This window comes from Moschus berezovskii, chromosome 8, assembly GCF_049115385.1.
Source record: "Moschus berezovskii isolate FMDL1 chromosome 8, NW_MosBer_1.0, whole genome shotgun sequence".
Taxonomy (NCBI): domain Eukaryota; kingdom Metazoa; phylum Chordata; class Mammalia; order Artiodactyla; family Moschidae; genus Moschus; species Moschus berezovskii.
The window spans coordinates 13,475,323-13,496,249 of NC_142467.1; positions in this window are offsets into that span (position 1 = coordinate 13,475,323).

Sequence of the window (20,927 nt, forward strand, 5' to 3'; positions counted from 1 at the left end):
TGTGAAGTTAAGTGGGCCTTAGAAAGCATTACTATGAACAAAGCTAGTGGAGGTGATGGAATTCCAGTTGAGCTATTTCAAATCCTGAAAGATGATGCTGTGAAAGTGCTGCACTCAATATGCCAGCAAATTTGCAAAACTCAGCAGTGGCCACAGGACTGGAAAAGGTCAGTCTTCATTCCAATCCCAAAGAAAGGCAATGCCAAAGAATGCTCAAACTACCGCACAATTGCACTCATCTCACACGCTAGTAAAGTCATGCTCAAAGTTCTCCAAGCCAGGCTTCAGCAATATGTAAACCGTGAACTCCCAGATGTTCAAGCAGGTTTTAGAAAAGGCAGAGGCCACCAGAGATCAAATTGCCAACATCTGCTGGATCATGGAGAAAGCAAGAGAGTTCCAGAAAACCATCTATTTCTGCTTCATTGACTATGCCAAAGCCTTTGACTGTGTGGATCACAAGAAACTGTGGAACATTCTGAAAGAGATGGGAATACCAGACCACCTGACCTGCTTTTTGAGAAAACTATATGCAGGTCAGGGAGCAACAGTCAGAAATGTACATGGAACAACAGACTGGTTCCAATTAGGAAAAGGAGTACGTCAAGGCTGTATATTGTCACCTTGCTTATTTAACATATATACAGAGTACATCATGAGGAACGCTGGGCTGGGAAAAGCACAAGCTGGAATCAAGATTGCCGGGAGAAATATCAATAACCTCAGATATGCAGATGACACCACCCTTATGGCAGAAAGTGAAGAGGAACTCAAAAGCCTCTTGATGAAAGTGAAAGAGGAGAGTGAAAAGGTTGGCTTGAAGCTCAACATTCAGAAAACAAAGATCATGGCATCTGGTCCCATCACTTCATGGGAAATAGATGGGGAAACAGTGGAAACAGTGTCAGACTTTATTTTTTAGGGGTCCAAAATCACTGCGGATGCTGATTGCAGCCATGAAATTAAAAGACACTTACTCCTTGGAAGGAAAGTTATGACCAACCTAGATAGCATATTAAAAAGCAGAGACACTACTTTGCCAACAATGGTCCATCTAGTCAAGGCTATGGTTTTTCCCGTGGTCATGTATGGACATGAGAGTTGGACTGTGAAGAAAGCTGAGTGCCGAAGAATTGATGCTTTTGAACTGTGGTGTCTGGAAAAGACTCTTGAGAGTCCCTTGGACTGCAAGGAGATCCAACCGTCCATTCTAAAGGAGATCAACCCTGGGTGTTCATTGGAAGGACTGATGCTAAAGCTGAAACTCCAATATTTCGTCCACCTCATAAGAAGAGTTGATTCACTGGAAAAGAGTCTGATGCTGAGAGGGATTGGGGGCGGGAAGAGAAGGGGACAACAGAGAATGAGATGGCTGGATGGCATCACCGACTCGATGGACATGAGTTTGGGTGAACTCTGGGAGTTGGTGATGGACAGGGAGGCCTGGCGTGCTGTGATTCATGGAGTCGCTAAGAGTTGGACACAACTGAGCGACTGAACTGAAGGACCAAAATGAATAAATATAAGTTTATCTTGAGAGCTATTCACATATATGATTTTGAACACCAAGATAAGTGGTCTAAGCTTAAATCTGCTCCCACACCTGTTTGACGGGATCTAGAGTTCCTTCAGGGCAGGATCACAGGTACCAGTGCCCATGGGGCCAGACAGGAAATGTAAATAAGAGCACCAGGCTAGGATTAAGGCAAGAGCAAGTGGTGTTTATCCTGGGAAGTGGCGATTACGTGACTCCATAAAGGATGCAGCTGCTTCTCAGTCCTTGCTGGTTCTTTCAAACAGAGGGGCCCAGCGTTGCCAAAGCTTTTTTTTTTAAAAGAAGAACACTGTAAGATGACCAAATACTGTTTGGACATGCACAACCCCTAGGTTTTTCCCAGATAGCAGCGACATTCGAAGAAGTCAGGGGTGATAACGGTTAGTTTCTCATCCGCAGACTCCCTACAAGTTCTAAAAAGAAGGCCCCTTTTAGACCAAAATATGCTACAGACAGACTTTGAGACAAACACTGAGTGTCCCACGAAGAAAGGACAAATGAATACACTGTGTAGCTTTCTAGAAGGCTCACTCTGGCCTGTTAGGTTAGCAGTGTGTTTTAGTCTGAATGTAGAGGATTACCAGCCCCTGTCTGTGTGAGATGTATTTAAAGAGTGAGAAGGGAAAGGAAAGAAACCTTCTAATATAAACGAAGAAGGAGCATGCAGAGAGTTAAAGGCTCTAATGACTACCTGGCAGCTGTTCCCGTTCTATAGCCAGTTACCCACCCCTCCGCTGTGTGGGGCAGGGCGTAACAGCTGGGCCTGGAGGGGTTTTTGCTGTGAGGGCGTACCTCTTAGCATTTTGGCAGAGAGAGGTCTCACAATATGCCCACTTCATGGCATAGCTTGAGTCTTTAAGTATTCTTGATACTAAAGTATTTTACTGTTTTCCAACTTCTAATTGCTGTATTCATTCAACTTTTTAAAAGGGGTCCCATGTAAGACTTATTGAATCATGATCTTTGGGAGTTGAGTCTAATCATACAGATTTTTGAGGCAGGAGAATGGTTCAGGAGGGAAGGAACATATGTATACCTACGGTTGATTCATGTTGATGTATGGCAGAAACCAGCACAACATTGTGGGGTAATAATCTTATAATTAAACATACGTAAATTTTTAAAAATTATACGAATTTTTTAAATCTCCACAGACAGTTATGAATCATATTAAAAATTGCTACTCCATGTGTTAATTGGATCAAACAGTCAATAAAAGGCATAAGTGGTTTAAAACTGTGTCCCACTATGCAGGATTCATTAAGAGAAAAAGATAAATGACAGGAAACAATGAGAGGGGTGGTAAGGAGACCATGTATACAGGATGTCCCTCACGGGGTCCAAATCCCCAGCCTTGATCCCTTGAGTGCCATTCTTGTATCCCATTATCTTTATTTCAGGCTTTCTTTACCTTTTATTTTCCTTTGTTCTCTTAACAACCTTTCCCCCTCCCTTTGTACAATCAGTCTTATTTTCTCATGGTTTTGCTCACTTTAATCGACTCTCTCGACTTTACCAATGCAATCACTTCTCAACTTACTACTTCTCTAAAAACTCTGTAAAACAAATAGCCCATGTTTGTATTCTATAGCTCGACTGTGGTGGTGGCCATGTAACTCTCTATAAGTCTGTCAAAACTCATAGAATTGCACACCTGAAAAAGATGAATTTTACTAAATGTAAACCATAGTTCAATAAACTTATTAAATTATGTATTTTTAAATATTCTATTTTCAGTTCCATAAGCTTCTCTCTGAATCTATAAAGAAATAATAAGGAAAGGAGAAGCAGAAAATAGTGGGTATAAATTTTGTGATACTAATTGAAATAGCATTTTTATTTGTGTTTCAATATACCTTTACCAAGCTGAATAGTTAAAAATAAATCCAGACACATAGCTTTTCTTTTACCCTGAAATTGGGACTATTGGCACCACCAATGGAGTGTGGCCAAAGGGACCTAAATTAGGAAAGAAGTGGTAAAGACACCTCGTTACTATTTTACAGTTTGAGATTCAAGTTCCTCTTGGATTGAAAGAAAAGAATAATCTTCCCCTTGCTGCCAAATTTTTTTAAAAGGAGAAAAATTACCCCTTTTAGATAGAGATGAATTGGAGTCTTTCTTTGATAGTAGGTAGGGGTTTCTCTGGTGGTTCAGATGGTAAAGAATCTGCCTACAGTGCAGTATTCTTACCTGGAGAACCCCATGGACAGAGGAGCCTGGCAGGCTGCCCAAAGTGTTGCAGAGTCAGACAGGATTGAGTGACTAACACTTTTCACTTTTCGGTCCTCCCCTAGAGTCATCAGCACAGCTATTAGACGGTAAAAGGATAATACAAATAGTAAAATCTGATAAATATCTATCTTCCTCAGAATTGTTTCATGAGGTGTTTTTATCACTAGAATTATAATGAGAGTCCTGGAACTGTTGATGAGATTGTGGAAATGATTCATTAGGTTATGCAGCTATTACAGGGCTCTAATCCCATAAATTGTCTTTAGTGACCTAACTTGGCTGAATTCTAATTACAATAGGTCATATTAATTTAATAAAGGTTTCAATGTCCATGCAGATTTGGAGGTAAAATAACTTCTAGAAACATTATTTCTAATTTCATTTGTGACTATATACTCATGATTAATTGCTAATGAGATTCCATGAGTGGAATTGTTTGTGTTGGACATTGGGAGATTTGTTTTAGTAGAACAATGTAAAACATTGCCACTTGCCATTTTGTTTCTCTCAGTAGAAGTTAAATCCTTTCTGTGCATTTTTTTTTTCTATATCCACATCTAACTCTGCTCTTATTTCCAGGTTACACTGTCAACTGCCTCCATTTTCCAATAGCATGGCATTCGAAAGACATATGTATATATTCCTACTGACTCTCAGTACAGTTCAGTCACTCAGTGGTGTCCGACTCCTTACAACCCCACAGACTGCAGCACGCCAGGTTTCCCTGTACATCACCAACTCCCGGAGTTTGCTCAAACTCATATTCATCGAGTTGGTGCTGCCATCCAACCATCTCATCCTCTGTCCTCCCCTTCTCCTCCCGCCTTCAAACTTTCCCAGCATCAGGGTCTCTTCCATGAGTCGGTTCTTTGCATCAGGTGGCCAAAGTATTGGAGTTTCAGCTCTAGCATCAGTTCTTCCAATAAACATTCAGGACTGAATTCCTTTACGGTTTACTGGCTTGAGCTCCTTGCAGTCCAAGGGACACTCAAGAGTCTTCTCCAACACCACAGATCAAAAGCATCAATTCTTTGCTGCCAGGCTTTCTTTATGGTCCAAGGTTCACTTCCATACATGACTACTGGTAAAACCATAGCCTTGACTAGACGGACCTTTGTCAGCAAAGTAATGTCTCTGCTTTTTAATATGCTGTCTAGGTTGATCATAGCTTTTCTCCCAAGGAGTAAGCGTCTTTTAATTTCATGGCCATAGTCACCATATGCAGTGATTTTGGAGCCCAAGAATGTAAAGTTTGCCAACATTTGCATTATTTCCCCTAGATGCTTGCCATGAAGTGATGGGATGGGATGGCATGATCTTGGTTTTTTAAATGTTGAGTTTTAAGCCAACTTTTTCATTCTTCTCTTTCATTTTCATCAATAGGCTTTTTAGTTCTTCACTTTCTGCCTTAAGGGTGGTGTCATCTGCATATCTGAGATTACTGATATTTCTGACCACAATCTTGATTCCAGCTTGTGCTTCATCCAGCCCAGCATTTCTCATGATGTACTCTGCATATAAGTTAAATAAACAGGGTGACAATATACAGCCTTGATGTACTCATTTCCCTATTTGGAACCAGTCTTTTGTTCCATGTCCAGTTCCAACTGTTGCTTCCTGACCTGCATACAGATTTCTCAGGAGGTAGGTCAGGTGGACTGGTATTCTCATGTTTAAGAATTTTCCACAGTTTGTTGTGATCCATACAGTCAAAGGTTTTGGCATAATCAATAAAGCAGAAGTAGATGCTTATCTGGGACTCTTGCTTTTTTAATGATCCAACAGATGTTTGCAATTTGATCTCTGGTTCTTCTGCCTTTTCTAAATCCAGCTTGAACATCTGCAAGTTCACAATTCACATACTGTTGGAGCCTGGCTTGGAGAATTTTGAGCATTAATTTGAAAGTGTGAGATGAGTGCAATTGTGCAGTAGTTTGAGCATTTTTTGGCATTTCCTTTCTTTGTTATTGAAATGAAAATTGACCTTTTCCAATTCTGTGACCACTGCTGAGTTTTCCAAATTTGCTGACATATGAGTGCAGCACTTTCAGAGCATCATCTTTTAGGATTTGAAATAACTCAACTGGAATTCCATCACCTCCACTAGCTTTGTTCATAGTGATGCTTCCTAAGGCCCATTGACTTCACATTCCGGACTGTCTGGCTCTAGGTGAGTGATCACACCATCGTGATTATCTGGGTCATGAAGATCTTTTTTGTATAGTTCTTCTGTGTATTCTTGCCACCTCTTCTTAATGTCTTCTGCTTCTGTTAGGTCCATACAATTTCTGTCCCTTATTGAAAACATCTTTGCATGCAATGTTCCCTTGGTATCTCTAATTTTCTTGAAGAGATCTCTAGTCATTCTCATTCTATTTTTTTCCTCTATTTCTTTGCATTGATCGCTGAGGAAGGCTTTCTTATCTTTCCTTGCTATTCTCTGGGTGCTTGATGTTATACAATTCTTTCTGTTAATGTAATAAGGAAGTAAATGAGTAAATGTTGATTAGAATGTGGATAGATGAACTTCTTGTTCCAGAATATAGATTAGATACTTGTTTACTCCTCCCCCTGGAGAAGGGAATGGCTACTCATCCAGTATTCTGGCCTGGAGAATTCCATGAACTGTTAAATTCAGGCAGTCGCAAAGTGTTGGACACGACTGAGTGACTTTCACTTCACTTTCACTTCACTTACTCCTCCCACTTCGCACCTAAACACTGAATGACTGTAAATGTATTAAATTAGAGACAAATTCATTAAAGTTCTGATAATGGAATGAGGGGAAGTATTGAACTAGAATAAAAACACATTTCAGAAAGATTAAGCAAAAGTATCCAAAGGAGAAAAATGCAACAAAAGAAGGAAATTTTGTTTCTTGTTGTACTTTGTTCTTTTGTTTGTTTTCTATGGAGAAATGTCCTAGAGTTGATAAATTAACAAGTCAGAATAAGAGTAGAGAAACAAAATGAGATAATTGATCAAAACCTACAACTGCATAGCAGCACAAATCAATATCTCCAGCTATCAGAGCATTTATGCTTGTCCCTGGACAGGCACATACCAACTAAGTAAACTGAAAATTGGCCCAGAGGAAACTAGAGTTGTAAGCCTGGAAGTTATCTACTGTCACATGACCAGCTTCTCCAAAAGTGTTTTAAGCAATAACCATTGTATCTTATCATGAAAATTTGGGGTCAGGATTTGGGGCAGCACAGTTCTCCTACAGCAAAAGGGACATTACGTCAGCTGCAATAGCTGGCAACCGCATTGGGCTTGAAAATCCAATAAGGCTTCACTCACATCCCTGGTATCTAAGGATTCCTCCGCATGGATGCTCTCACTCCACAAGGCTGGTTGGGGCTTCCTCACAGTATGGTGGCCTTTGGATAGTGGGCCTTCATATAGGGCCACGGGCTTCTAATTGGTGAAGATAGAAACTGCAGCAATTTCTGCTGTATTCTATTGGTCAAACATGGACCAGGGATGGAAAGCCCAGGTTCCTGAAAGAGGATAAATAACCTCTATAATTAATAAAATCAAGGAAGTCATATCGCAAGCTAGCAGGTAGAATGAAAAGTATTTTTGTTACCAATTGTGGAAACACATATCCTGCCCTCTGGCCCCAGTTCCTTCCCTCGGGTAAAATACACTTACCCCTCTCCCTAAAATCTCCTGCTATTACAGCATCAGGCCCAGCCTTGAGGACCAGGATTTCTTTATCTAAATTGGGTCAAGGTGAGAATAAGTTTCTTCAAACACAGTTCTTTGGGTGCAGCATCTTCACTTCAGAGATATATGAATAAAAACCAAAAAGGTGTCTTCCCCTACTGTCACCCAACATAATGGGGAAACAGAGACAGAATAGCTGAAGTAGACCTTCTCATTACGAAAGGGGGTATAGGAGGCACACAGTAGTCACTTATCCATAACAACTTTAAAATCCACTGAGCTTATGTCATCAATTCCTACTGCTCTGTGGACAAGCAGTGTCTTTTAATTTATATCTATCTCTGCTCCCATGGAGAGGTTCTTCTCAGAGTGTGATCTCCCGTTCCATTTTATGTTGCATAAACCAATTCAGGTGAGTGGTCTTCTCTGCTTGTGTCTTGCCTGTAAAAGTTTGGGGGCCCAACATTTGCTTCTTTTCATTTTAAACTCAAACTTGCACAGTTACTATAAAATGAATGTGCCTTTCCTGTATATCAAATTACAATGTATTCCACATCCATTCCTCTGCTGATGAGCACTTAGATGCTTCTGTATCTTGGCTATTGTAAATAGTGTTGCAATGGATATGAAAGTCACTCAGTCACGTCTGACTCTGTGATCGCATGGACTGTAGCCCCTCAGGCCCCTCTGACAGTGGGGATTCTCCAGGTAAGTATACTGGAGTGGGTTGCCATGCCCTCCTCCAGGGGATCTTCCCAACCCAGAGATCAAATCCTGGTCTCAAGCACTGCAGACAGATTCTTTACCAACTGAGCCACCAGAGGGTGCATATATCTTTTTGAATTAGTATTTTTGGTTTCTTTGGATAAATACCCAGAGCAGTGTTGCTAGATTATATGGTAGTCCTATTTTTAATTTTTTAAGACATCTCCATACTATTTTCCATAGTGGCTATACCAATTTGCTTTCCCACAAGTGCATGAGGGTTTACTTTTCGCCACATACTTGCCAATACTTGTTTTTTCTTATCTTTTTGATATCAGCCATTCTGACTGTGATTTTGATTTGCATTTTCCCTAATATTAGTGGTGCTGAACATCTTCTCACGTGTTTGTTGGCTATATGTGTGTCTTGTATGGAAAACTGTCTATTCAGGTCCTCTGCCCATTTTTAAATTGCATTTCTTTGTTTGTTTGTTTTGATGTTGAGTTGCATTAGTTCCTTGTATGTTTCGGATGTCAGCCCTTTATCAGACATATCAGTTGCACATATCTTCTTCCATTCATTAGGTGGCCTTTTGGTTTTTGTTGATAGTTTCCTTTGTTGTGCAAAAGCTTTTTAGTCTGATGTAATCTCATTTGCTTATTTTTACTTTTGTTTCTCTTGACTGAGGAGATACATCCAAAAAAATGTTAAGACCAATGTCAAAAAGTTTACTGCTAATTTTCTTCTAGAAGTTTTATGGTTTCAGCTCTTACATTTAAATCTTGAATCCATTTTGAGTTTATTTTTGTATTTTGTATGAAAAAGTAATCCAGTTTGATTCTCCTGCATGCAGCTGTCCAGTTTTCCTCCCACACCATTTTTTGAAGAGACTGTCTTTTCCTCATCATTTATTATCACCTCTTCTGTTGTACATTAGTGGCCCATTTAAGTGTGGGTTCATTTCTGGACTTGCTATTCACATAGATCTTCATTGACCTACACATTTGTTTTTGTGTTAGTGCCATACTGTTTTGACTATTGTAGCTTTGTAGTATCTAGTTTGAAATCAGAGACATGATGCCTTCTATTTTGTTCTTTATTTTCAAGATTGTTTTGGCTATTCAGGGTTTTTGTGTTTCCATAAAACTTTTAGAACTATTTGTTCTGGTTCTGTGAAGAAAATGCCATTGGCAGGTTGATAGCAATTGCACTAAATCTCTAGATTGTCGTGGATGGCTGTTTTGACAATATTAATTCTTCCAGTCCATTAACATGGCATATCTTTCTGTTTTGTGGCATCTTCATTTATTCCCCTCAGTATCTCAATTTTCTGAATCCAAATCTTTTACCTTCTTAGTTAGATTTATTCTGAGGTATTTTATTCTCTTTGATGCAATTGTGAATGTGATTATTTTCTTAATTTTTCTTTCTGATAGTTTATTGTTAGTGTAGAGTCTTCACTTTCACTTTTCACTTTCATGCATTGGAGAAGGAAATGGCAACCCACTCCAGTGTTCTTACCTAGAGAATCCCAGGGATGGGGGAGCCTGGTGAGCTGCCGTCTATGGGGTTGCACAGAATCAGACACGACTGAAATGACTTAGTAGCAGCAGTAACAGAAACACAACATATTTTTGCATGTTAAGTTTTAATCTTGCAAGTTTACCAAATTCCTTGATGAATTCTAGTAGTTTTATCATGGTGTCTTTAAGTTTTCTGTGTATAGAATCATATCACCCATAAACAATGGCAATTTACTACTTCCTTCCCAGTTGAATTCCTTTTATTTCATCTTGTCTGATTGCTGTGGCCAAAGCTTCCACTGTTATGTTGAATAAAAGCGGCGACAGTGGGCATTACTCTGCCATGAAAAATGACTGAAAGCTTTTCGTGTGGACAAACATGGATGGACATAGAAGGTATTATGCTATGTGAAATAAGTCAGACACAGACAAGTACTATATGATTGCACTTACATGTAGAATCTAAAAAACAAAATGAACATAATCAAAGAGAAACAAAGTCATGCTTACAGAAAATTAACTCCTGGTTGCTAGATGAGGTGTGATGAGAAATAGGTGAGGGAGATTAGGAGGTATAAACTTTCAGTTACAAAATAAATGAATCACAGTTATGAAACGTAAAGTGTGGAGAATGTAGTCAATAATTATGTCATATTTTTGTATGGTGACAGGTGACAATTAGACTTAGCATGGTGATCATTTTGAAATGTAGAAGAATACTGAGTCACTTTTCTGTGTACCACAAATTAACATATGTTAAAGGTCAGTTATACTCAAAAACAAGTAAGCAAATGAATAGAAAAAGAGGTTAGATTTGTGGCTACTGGAGTCAGATGTTGGGGGGGGGTGGATTTGATAAAAGTAGTCAAAATGTACAAGCTTCCAATTATCCAATTATTTTTTTTTTCAGTTCCAATGGTTTTATTTAGTTTCCATATAATTATCTAATTATAATATAAATAAGTACTAAGAATGTAATGAATGACATGTTAAGATAATTAACTGCTGTATGTCACAAATGAACACTGTTAAGAGAGTAAATCCCAAGAGTTCTCATCATAAAGCAAGCATTTTTTTCATTTCTGTACTGTTTTACCTATATGAGATGATGGATGTTCATTAAACCCGTGGTAATCATTTCATGATGTATGTAAATCAAATAATTATGTTGTACACCTTAAACTTATGTAGTGCTCTATGTCAATTATATCTCAATAAAACTGAAATAACAATGTGAAAAAATAAAAATTTATAATGCACTCCAGTAGACAAAGGCCACACCTACAAATATCTCCAAGACCACTTCCCTCTACTTTAGTTTGTGAATTAGAGTGTCATGGAACAAATTACTTAAGATCCTTAGAAGCTCTTTTGTCAAATTGAGAGGTCAAAACACTACCATTTTAAATTTCCTGAGGCCCTAACAAAGGGTCTTCCAGGAACGAACATCCTTGACTTGAATTTGAGGTCACATTTTATAGGCAAGCACCTAGGTTTGAGCTTGGCTCTATATCCAGAGAGCCCTGGAGACTTTGTACTTTGTACAATTCAAGAAGCTAACAATGAGAACCAGTTTTATTATTTACCCTGGCAAGTCCTAAGTTAGAAATAGTTCTTAATTCTATTTGAAAATGAAATGGCTCTTTTTTGTTAATTTCTCTCACCTTGCTTCAAAATATGTACTTAAATGAAGTCAGTTAGCATTTTCAATATTCTGCTTGCAAACACCCACAGCTGGATCCATGAGTTAGATACATTTCTGTCTTCCATGATAACATAGGTGCAGTGTTGTCTAACATTCCACCAACAACTGAAACAGGCTGAATTTTTTCAGCCCCCAAGAAGAAAAATTGTCACTGCCTTTCTATTCTCCACAATAGGCTCTTGCCCCTTTTGCAGGCCTTCACCTGTATTTGATCATTAAGTCAAAAACTCATTTGTAAGGCTTTTGTTAGTGCAAAAGACACTAATTTTATTACAGCTGATTGCTTGTTTCAGTGTGATTAATTGACAGCCCCAGCTGCTGCTCTTTGAGTCCACCATGACTAGTCCCCTTGCTACTCATGGCCAGTAATTGAGTGTGGCTGGGGAGCTACGGCATGTTCATCTATATGGCAACATACAATGATTTAGTGACTTAAAATCACAACCATTTTTTCATAATTCTTGGGATGAGGATTTGAGCAGAGATTTCTCGGGCAGTGCTTCTGCTCCATGCAGTATTGGCTGGAGTCAGTCTCTCAACTGCATTTCTGCTATCTGGACTGAGAAAGAAGATCCAAAAAGTCAGTTCACATGTTTGGCACCACTGTGCTCTTCCATGTGGACTTTTTTTCTTTTTGTGGCTAAAATGGACTTCCTCATGGTCATCTCAGTGTATTCAGACTTCTTATGTGACCTTTCATTTCCAAAAGACATCGTTAATAAGCAGTGAAGGAACACGCTACAGACCTAAGGCTCAGTCACAGAAGTTATACACAATCACTTATGTTGCATTCTATCAGCCAAAGCAGCCCCAGCACATTCTGATACAAAAGAGAAACAAATTCCACATTTGATGGGAGTGTGTGTGTTATATTTGATGGAAATACAACACTTGGATCTTCTGCCACAGGGAAAGTCACTGATTGACATCCACAGCTGCTGCACTGTGAACCAGCACGATACACACACAGAGGTCACACCACCACTATACGCAGGCTCCCAGCCAATGAAAGAGTGACAGAGACACTGGGGAAGGTCTATCCTACAAGATATGGGGATTCTCAGGCAGCCTCCTTTGAACTGTGAGTTCCTCAAGAGCCTGACATAAAAGTTGCTCTCCTAAACCAGTTCCATTCTCGATCTATTGCATTATTCATTGTATATTGACTCTTTTTTATTTCTTCTAAGTCCTTATTGAGTCTTTCTTCCATCTTCTCGGTCCTTTTCTCCAGGTTATTTATCTGTAACTCCATTTTGCTTTCAAGATTTTGGGTCATTTTCACCATCAGGATTTGAAATTCTTTATCAGAACACTGGATTCTTATATTCCACTTGGTCGTGGAGTGTCTCTTCCCAGCTGCTCCAGCAGGTCGCAGCCGCTGTGCCTTGCCTTGGGCGAGGGGTATCTCCTCAGGGCCGCCCCTCCTGCTTTGAATGTGGATCAGCTCCTTTCGGCCCTCCGGTGCCCAAGCAGCCACCACCTCCTGAGCGTGGTGCAGCTCCTCTCGGCCACCGCCCTGGCCCTGGGCGCGGGGTAGATCCTCTCAGACACGATTCTGCACGTGGTCGGTTGTGCCGGAGCCGGGCGTCCCATGGATGTAATTTAATACAAGGAACTATACATTTACATTGATTTGCTGTCTAGAAATGTCATTTCATATAGATATGGGATATTATTTAGCCTTTGGCATTAATTTAATGTAACATTAAATAAGTGATAATTAAATTTTCTTAAAAAAAAAAAAGTTCCATTCTCTAGCTCCAGAAGAATGAATACATTTTCTGGCTCTCATTAATACGTTGGTTAGTTCAAATATGTATATGATGTTGGGAGGGTGACAATACAAGCTTGTTATTTCTTTGATTATAAAAGAAGTTAACTAGGAAAATGAAAAAGAAGAAAATATTCTAAGAAAAAAAATGGGGAGGGGGAAGTGCCCAACATTATTACTATGGTTTGGAGTCCTAACAAATGAGAGTGTGTATTATAAAATTATAGGTATAAATTGATTGGAGGGTGATTAGCTGGGCAGATGGACGATGCTTGAATTTTTTCACCCTTTCCTTTAAACCTGAAGTTCCTCAAGACAGGCTATTGGGACTGGCAGAGTGAAAAAGAAATTATTCACTCTCTTACGGAAATGCACATATTACTTTTATGAATATTTTTATTATTATTTTTCTATATATAGGTCTTTTGTTTATTTAGGTAGATATATTCCTACGTATTTTATTCTTTTCGTTGCAACAGTGAATGGAATTGTTTCCTTACTTTCTCTATTTTCTCATTATTAGTGTATAGGAATGCAAGGGATTTCTGTGTGTTGATAGTATATTCTGCAGCTTTACTATATGCATTGATTAGCTCTAGTAATTTTCTGGTAGAGTCTTTAGGGTTTTCTGTGTAGAGGATCATGTCATCTGCAAACAGTGAGAGTTTTACTTCTTCTTTTCCAATTTAGATTCCTTTTAGGTCTTTTTATGCTCTGATTGCTGTGGCCAAAACTTCCAAAACTATATTGACTAGTAGTGGTGAGAGTGGGCACCCTTGTCTTGTTCCTGACTTTAGGGGAAATGCTTTCAGTTTTTCACCATTGAGGATAATGTTTGCTGTGGGTTTGTCATATATAGCTTTTATTATGTTAAGGAATGTTCCTTCTATTCCCACCTTCTGGAGGGTTTTGATCATAAATGGATGTTGAATTTTGTCAAAGGCTTTCTCTGCCTCTATTGAGATAATCATATGGTCTTTAGTTTTCAATTTGTTAATGTGGTGTATTACACTGATTGATTTGCGGATATTGAAGAATCCTTGCACCCCTGGGATAAAGTCCACTTGGTCATGATGTATGATATTTTTAATGTGTTGTTGAATTCTGATTGCTAGAATTTTGTTAAGGATTTTTGCATCTATGTTCATCAGTGATATTGGCCTGAAGTTCTCTTTTTTTGTGGCATCTTTGTCAGGTTTTGGTATAAGGGTGATGGTGGCCTCATAGAATGAGTTAGGAAGTTTACCGTCCTCTGCAATTTTCTGGAAGAGTTTGAGTAGGATAGGTGTTAGGTCTTCTCTAAATTTTTGGTAGAATTCAGATGTGAAGCCATCTGGACCTGGGCTTTTGTTTGCTGGAAGATTTCTGATTACAGTTTCAATTTCCATGCTTGTGATGGGTCTGTTAAGATTTTTCTATTTCTTCCTGGTTCAGTTTTGGAAAGTTGTACTTTTCTAAGAATTTGTCCATTGCTTCCAAGTTGTCCATTTTATTGGCATATAATTGCTGATAGTAGTCTCTTACTTTTATGAATATTTTTTAAATTTGAAAGTAATGACTATCAAGCAGAAATAAGGAAGGACCAGCTGGACTCAGTTTGGATATGGAAATGCTCCCATCTTCCATCAAAGGTACGGACCCCCCATTCCAACAACAATGGTGATCAATCTAACTTTACTGGCTTTTAGTGTAACAGAGAAGAACAATCCCAGCTTCATATTGGATCTATTCTGTTAGCACTAACCTTTGTGCCTATGGTCATTCTGGCTCTATACTTTTGTAAAAAAAAAAAAAAAAAATGTTGCCTATAGCCTGAAATATACACAATAGCCCATTCTCAAGGCTTTGACTCTCAGGTTTGACCTTTAAAGGTACAACACTTTTCATTCATATAGATATGAAAAGTTGTGGAACAGAGAACAGCACTTTTCTTTTTCGAGGTTTATAGGAACATTGTGACCAGACCTTTGTGGACAGCTGCAAGAACAAATGATTCTGGCAGCAAGAAGTTTGCAACAGCGGGCCGCATCTCCTCTTGAGTGAGATGGTTACTTGGGATACTAGTCTACCAACTTCTCAGTTTGCTGGATTTCCAAATAAAGTTACTGTTCTTTGCTCCAGTACTTCATCTCTCAGTTTATTTGCCTGTCATGCAGTGAGCAGTAGGAACTTTGTAACAGTTTTGTCAACTGTTCAGGGTAGGGCTAGAATGTCTCCCAGGCTCTTTCCAGTTCCATGGTTTAGGAAGATTATTAAAACTCCATGTGGATTGGGCCATTTCTGCTTTTAATTCTAAAGCTGTAATCATATTTCATGTAGATGTGATTCAAATGCAATCTATATTATATATATATATAGTAAAAAAGAAATCATCACAGTACCTCTAACAATTACACTGCACTAGTCATATTCTATGAGAAGAGCATGGCAACCCTCTCCAGTATTCTTAGAGAATCTCATGGACAGAGGAGCCTGGAGGACTGCAGTCCACAGGATCACAGAGTCAGACATGACTGAAGCAACTCATGCAGCCATATTCTATACAGCCTCAATTGAAATTCCAATCTCATGAATAGAGAGTACTCTTTATTTTTTACACTTAAGTGTAAGAGGCAAACAGATGGAGTAAGATAGAACATCTTTACAATCATAAAAACCACGTTATTGACCTAATTAGCTTATACATAAACATACACTCATTCAATAAACACCACCAAATTTATGGGCAGACATGCTATATAAAAGTTCCAAATGTTTCTTCTTTAAGTGGAATGTTTTGATATTGACACATTTTATTTATACATTTAATTACTCATAATTTTGAATGGAAAATGATTTGGATAACATGAAAATCTTAAAGAAAATAAACACCAGAGTTCTGTCTAAAGAGATGATTCCTTATATAGTGAGAAACAAGGAAACAAAGGGAATGGAAGCAAAGGGAAGAGAAGGGAAGGACAGGCTTTGCAGTGTCTTAAACCAGGCTGTTATTATCTTTATTCCCACACTGTTATAGCACTAACAGATGTTGGGAGGGATTGGGAGTGGGAGGAGACAGGGACGACAGAGAATGAGATGGCTGAATGGCATCACCAACTCAATAGACATGAGTTTGAGTGAGCTCCGGGAGTTGGTGATGGACAGGGAGGCCTGGCGTGCTGCGATTCATGGGGTCGCAAAGAGTCGGACACGAATGAGCAACTGAACTGAACTGAACAACTGTGTACTTTCACGTTTCAACAGCTGTGTTTTGTTATTCAATAAAATACTTCTTTGCAATTACTGATCTTCTAATTTTACCTTGAAAGACTGTGCAAATGAAAGAAATGAGCAGCACTGGTGGAAATAACTCAAAAGCATAATTTTTTTTTATATTAAAGACACTTGAAAGAAAAGAATTGGACATGTTCAGGAAATCTGTTTCTACACCTAAAGCTATGTGCAAAAGAACACATCTGAAAAATAGAGCTATGATTCCAAGTTGTGGTTTAACATCCAGGATTTCATAGGGTTATTAAGTATACCACAATATCTATTAAGTACTGACCTTTGCCACAGAAACTTGGCATGAACTGTTCTTTTCAGGAAACATACAGCAAGAGAACCTCTTGTTTCTGTTAAATTTATGCTGAATATTGAGCTGATCAAGCTGTGTTTATGGTAACTATCAAAATATAGACTGTGTAAAAACATGACAAATTATCCTTAAAAGGGAAAAGTGGAGTGATTAATTAAATGGTCTGAAAATTAACTTTCAATTAAGCCATTTTAATGAATTTTCTGGTGATTAAGCAACTCTTCACTTAGTTTGCCATGTTATTTCAAGAAAACCAGAAAAATCTATACTGATAAAGGAAATAAGAAGCATATCATAAACAAAGACATCCGCTCTGGATGAGATTTTATATATGTGATCTTTTCCTGCTTTAAATTCTTCAATAGCTAACTTGGCATCTAAGCAGTACTTACTATGCCAAGTACTGTTTTATAGGAGGTATATACAAAATCATTCTGTTCTCACAAGTACCATATGAGGTAGCCAGCATTATTACCCACATTTTTCATATAAGGAGACTAAGGCACAGAGAGGTAAATACCTTTTCATCAGTCACACATCCTCTCAGAGACTTTGGCTTAATATACAAAACCTACCTTGACGTGGTCCTCGCTCTCCTTGGGAACCAGTCTGTCCTTCTTCTCAAACCCTCAATGTCATCCATGCCAGCCTACTTCAGTTCCTTTAACAAGTGCTTAGTCACGATAACATGATCACTGACCTAGAGCCAGACATCTTGGAATGTGAAGTCAAGTGGGCCTTAGAAAGCATCACTACAAACAAAGCTAGTGGAGGTGATGGAATTCCAGTTGAGCTATTTCAAGTCTTGAAAGATGATGCTGTGAAAGTGTTACACTCAATATGCCAGCAGATTTGGAAAACTCAGCAGTGGTCACAGGACTGGAAGAAGTCAGTCTTCATTCCAATCCCAAAGAAAGGCAATGCCAAAGAATGCTCAAACTACCACACAATTGCACTCATCTCAAACGCTAGTAAAGTCATGCTCAAAATTCTCCAAGCCAGGCTTCAGCAATATGTAAACCGTGAACTCCCAGATGTTCAAGCAGGTTTTAGAAAAGGCAGAGGCACCAGAGATCAAATTGCCAACATCCGCTGGATCATGGATAAAGCAAGAGAGTTTCAGAAAAAACATCTATTTCTGCTTCATTGACTATGCCAAAGCCTTTGACTGTGTGGATCACAATAAACTGTGGAACATTCTGAAAGAGATGGGAATCCAAGACCACCTGACCTGCCTCTTGAGAAACCTGTATGCAGGTCAGGAAGCAACAGTTAGAACTGGACATGGAACAACAGACTGGTTCCAAATAGGAAAAGGAGTACGTCAAAGTTGTATATTGTCACCTTGCTTATTTAACTTATATGCAGAGTGCATCATGAGGAACGCTGGGCTGGAAGAAGCACAAGCTGGAATCAAGATTGCTGGGAGAAATATCAATAACCTCAGATATGCAGATGACACCACCCTTATGGCAGAAAGTGAAGAGGAACTCAAAAGCCTCTTGATGAAAGTGAAAGAGGAGAGTGAAAAGGTTGGCTTGAAGCTCAACATTCAGAAAACTAAGATCATGGCATCTGGTCCCATCGCTTCATGGGAAATAGATGGAAAAACAGTGGAAACAGTGTCAGACTTTATTTTTTAGGGGTCCAAAATCACTGCAGATGCTGATTGCAGCAAGGAAATTAAAAGACGCTTGCTCCTTGGAAGGAAAGTTATGACCAACCTTGATAGTATATTAAAAAGCAGAGACATTACTTTGACAACCAAGGTCCGTCTAGTCAAGGCTATGGTTTTTCCCGTGGTCATGTATGGATGTGAGAGTTGGACTGTGAAGAAAGATGATCGCCGAAGAATCGATGCTTTTGAACTGTGGTGTTGGAGAAGACTCTTGAGAGTCCCTTATACTGCAAGGAGATCCAACCAGTCCATTCTAAAGGAGTTCAATCCTGGGTGTTCATTGGAGGGACTGATGTTAAAGCTGAAACTGCAATACTTTGGCCACCTCATGTGACAAGTTGATTCACTATAAAAGACTCTGATGCTGGGAAAGGTTGGGGGCGGGAGGAGAAGGGGACGACAGAGAATGAGATGGCTCGATGGCATCACCGTCTCGATGGACATGAGTTTGAGTGAACTCCGGGAGTTGGTGATAGACAGGGAGGCCTGGCATGCTGTGATTCATGGGGTTGCGGAGAGTCGGACACGACTGAGCAACCAAACTGAACTGAACTGAACTGAACCTTCTCAAGGTCATCACTATTTCCTTCTCACTTGGCCATAATTACTTTTGAAAATGCCAAAGGGTCCCTTCATTGATCTTTCTTTGCTGACTCCTTTTCCTGTGTCCTCCAATAAATACCCTATAGTTTTCCTTGTCACTGAACCTAGCAACTGAACTTTAAATTATCTATTTATCTTTTCTGAGATAAAATATTGTCATCATCTCTGAATCAGATTTTACATTTCATCAATTGTACAACACCATTGATTACTAAATCCACCTTAAATCTATCCCAGCTTTGAGCATAAAAAATTCATCGTATGCACAGTTCAGTTGTAATGTAGAAACAAAAGCATGTATTAAACATATCCCTGCCCCACAAAGAGAACACACCATACTAAAGTGGAAGTAGACAGTGCCTGTGTGATGAGATTTTTAAACTAACTAAATGAAAATGAAGAATAAGAAATTATTTCTGCCTTCATCTTGAAATGTTTATAATAATCATGAACCATTGTTTGATGTAAAGTAATACCAGATCCACTTTCCACCTTGTACAAATGTACTTTTAAATATAGAGATTTTCAATTAACACAGAAGTAGTAATAATGTTGTTTCCCCCTTATCACCTTGAAATATAACAGAATGAGATGAATGATATAAAATTTAGAAAAATGTACAAAATATTTAGAAAAAAATAGAAGAAAAGAACATTGCAGTTTTCCTGAGAAGTGAATAATTTTGCAAACCCTAAATGCAAAAGAAAGCCTTAATTATCTATCAAGCACCTAGACATCAGAGGAAAGATTAGAGTAAGGAAAGAGAACTAAAAGACTAACGATATCTCTGGAAGAGAAGTGTATCTTAGTAATTCCTGCTGCTGCTGATGCTGCTGCTAAGCTGCTTCATTCGTGTCTGACTCTGTGCCACCCCATAGACGGCAGCCCACCAGGCTCCTCCGTCCCTGGGATATTCCAGGCAGGAACACGGGAGTGGATTGCCATTTCCTTCTCCAATGCATGAAAGTGAAAAGTGAAAGTGAAGTCACTCAGTCGTGTCTGACTCTTTGTGACCCCATGGACTGTAGCCTACAAGGTTCCTCCATCCATGGAATTTTCCAGGCAAGAGCACTGGATTGGGTTGCCGTTTCCTTCTCCAGAAGGATTCATACATATCATCAAACATTTTTCCAGACTAATAGAAGTGAACCCTAACGTGAACTATGGACTTTGAGTGATTATGATATCTTAATGTAAATTCATGTTACAACTATGGGTAGTGTTGGTCACAGAGGGGCTGATGCATGTGTGAGGACAGTAGGTAAAGAGGAAATCTCTGTACCTTCTCAACTTTGCTGTGAACTTAAAACTTCTCAAAAAAAGATTGAAGCTTAAAAAAACCCACAGTAATCTACTCTTTTAAAAAGTGTAAATACCATTAAGACCCAGATCATATACATAGTGTTTAGGTCAGTGCCAGACACAGTAAGGGCTCAGTGTGTCTTAGGTATAACTATTATTATTTGCCTTAATTGCACACTCATTTTCAAATACAAACCATGAATAAATGTTTATCCTACAAAGTCTCAAAAACTCAGACAAAGAATGGTCAAACAATGAAAAGAAATATATTTAAGTAACATAAAATATTTCCAAAAATATATTATGTTGGTACAAAAATAATTGTAGTTTTGCATTGTTGAACTTTGCCTTTTGATATTGGAACACATTTTAAAATAAATGTGATTATCTTATACATCATTTTAATGCACATTTCTCATTTTATGTTTTTTTGCTAATGAATTATTACTTGCTGTTTATTTTATATTTATTTTAGACTATAGAATTGAAGTTAGACAAAAAGCAAATTTGAGTGAACTTTTTATTCAAGTCCAAAATAAAAAAGTGAAAGTATTAGTTGTTTAGTCCTGTCTGAGTCTTTGTGACCCTATGGACTATAGCC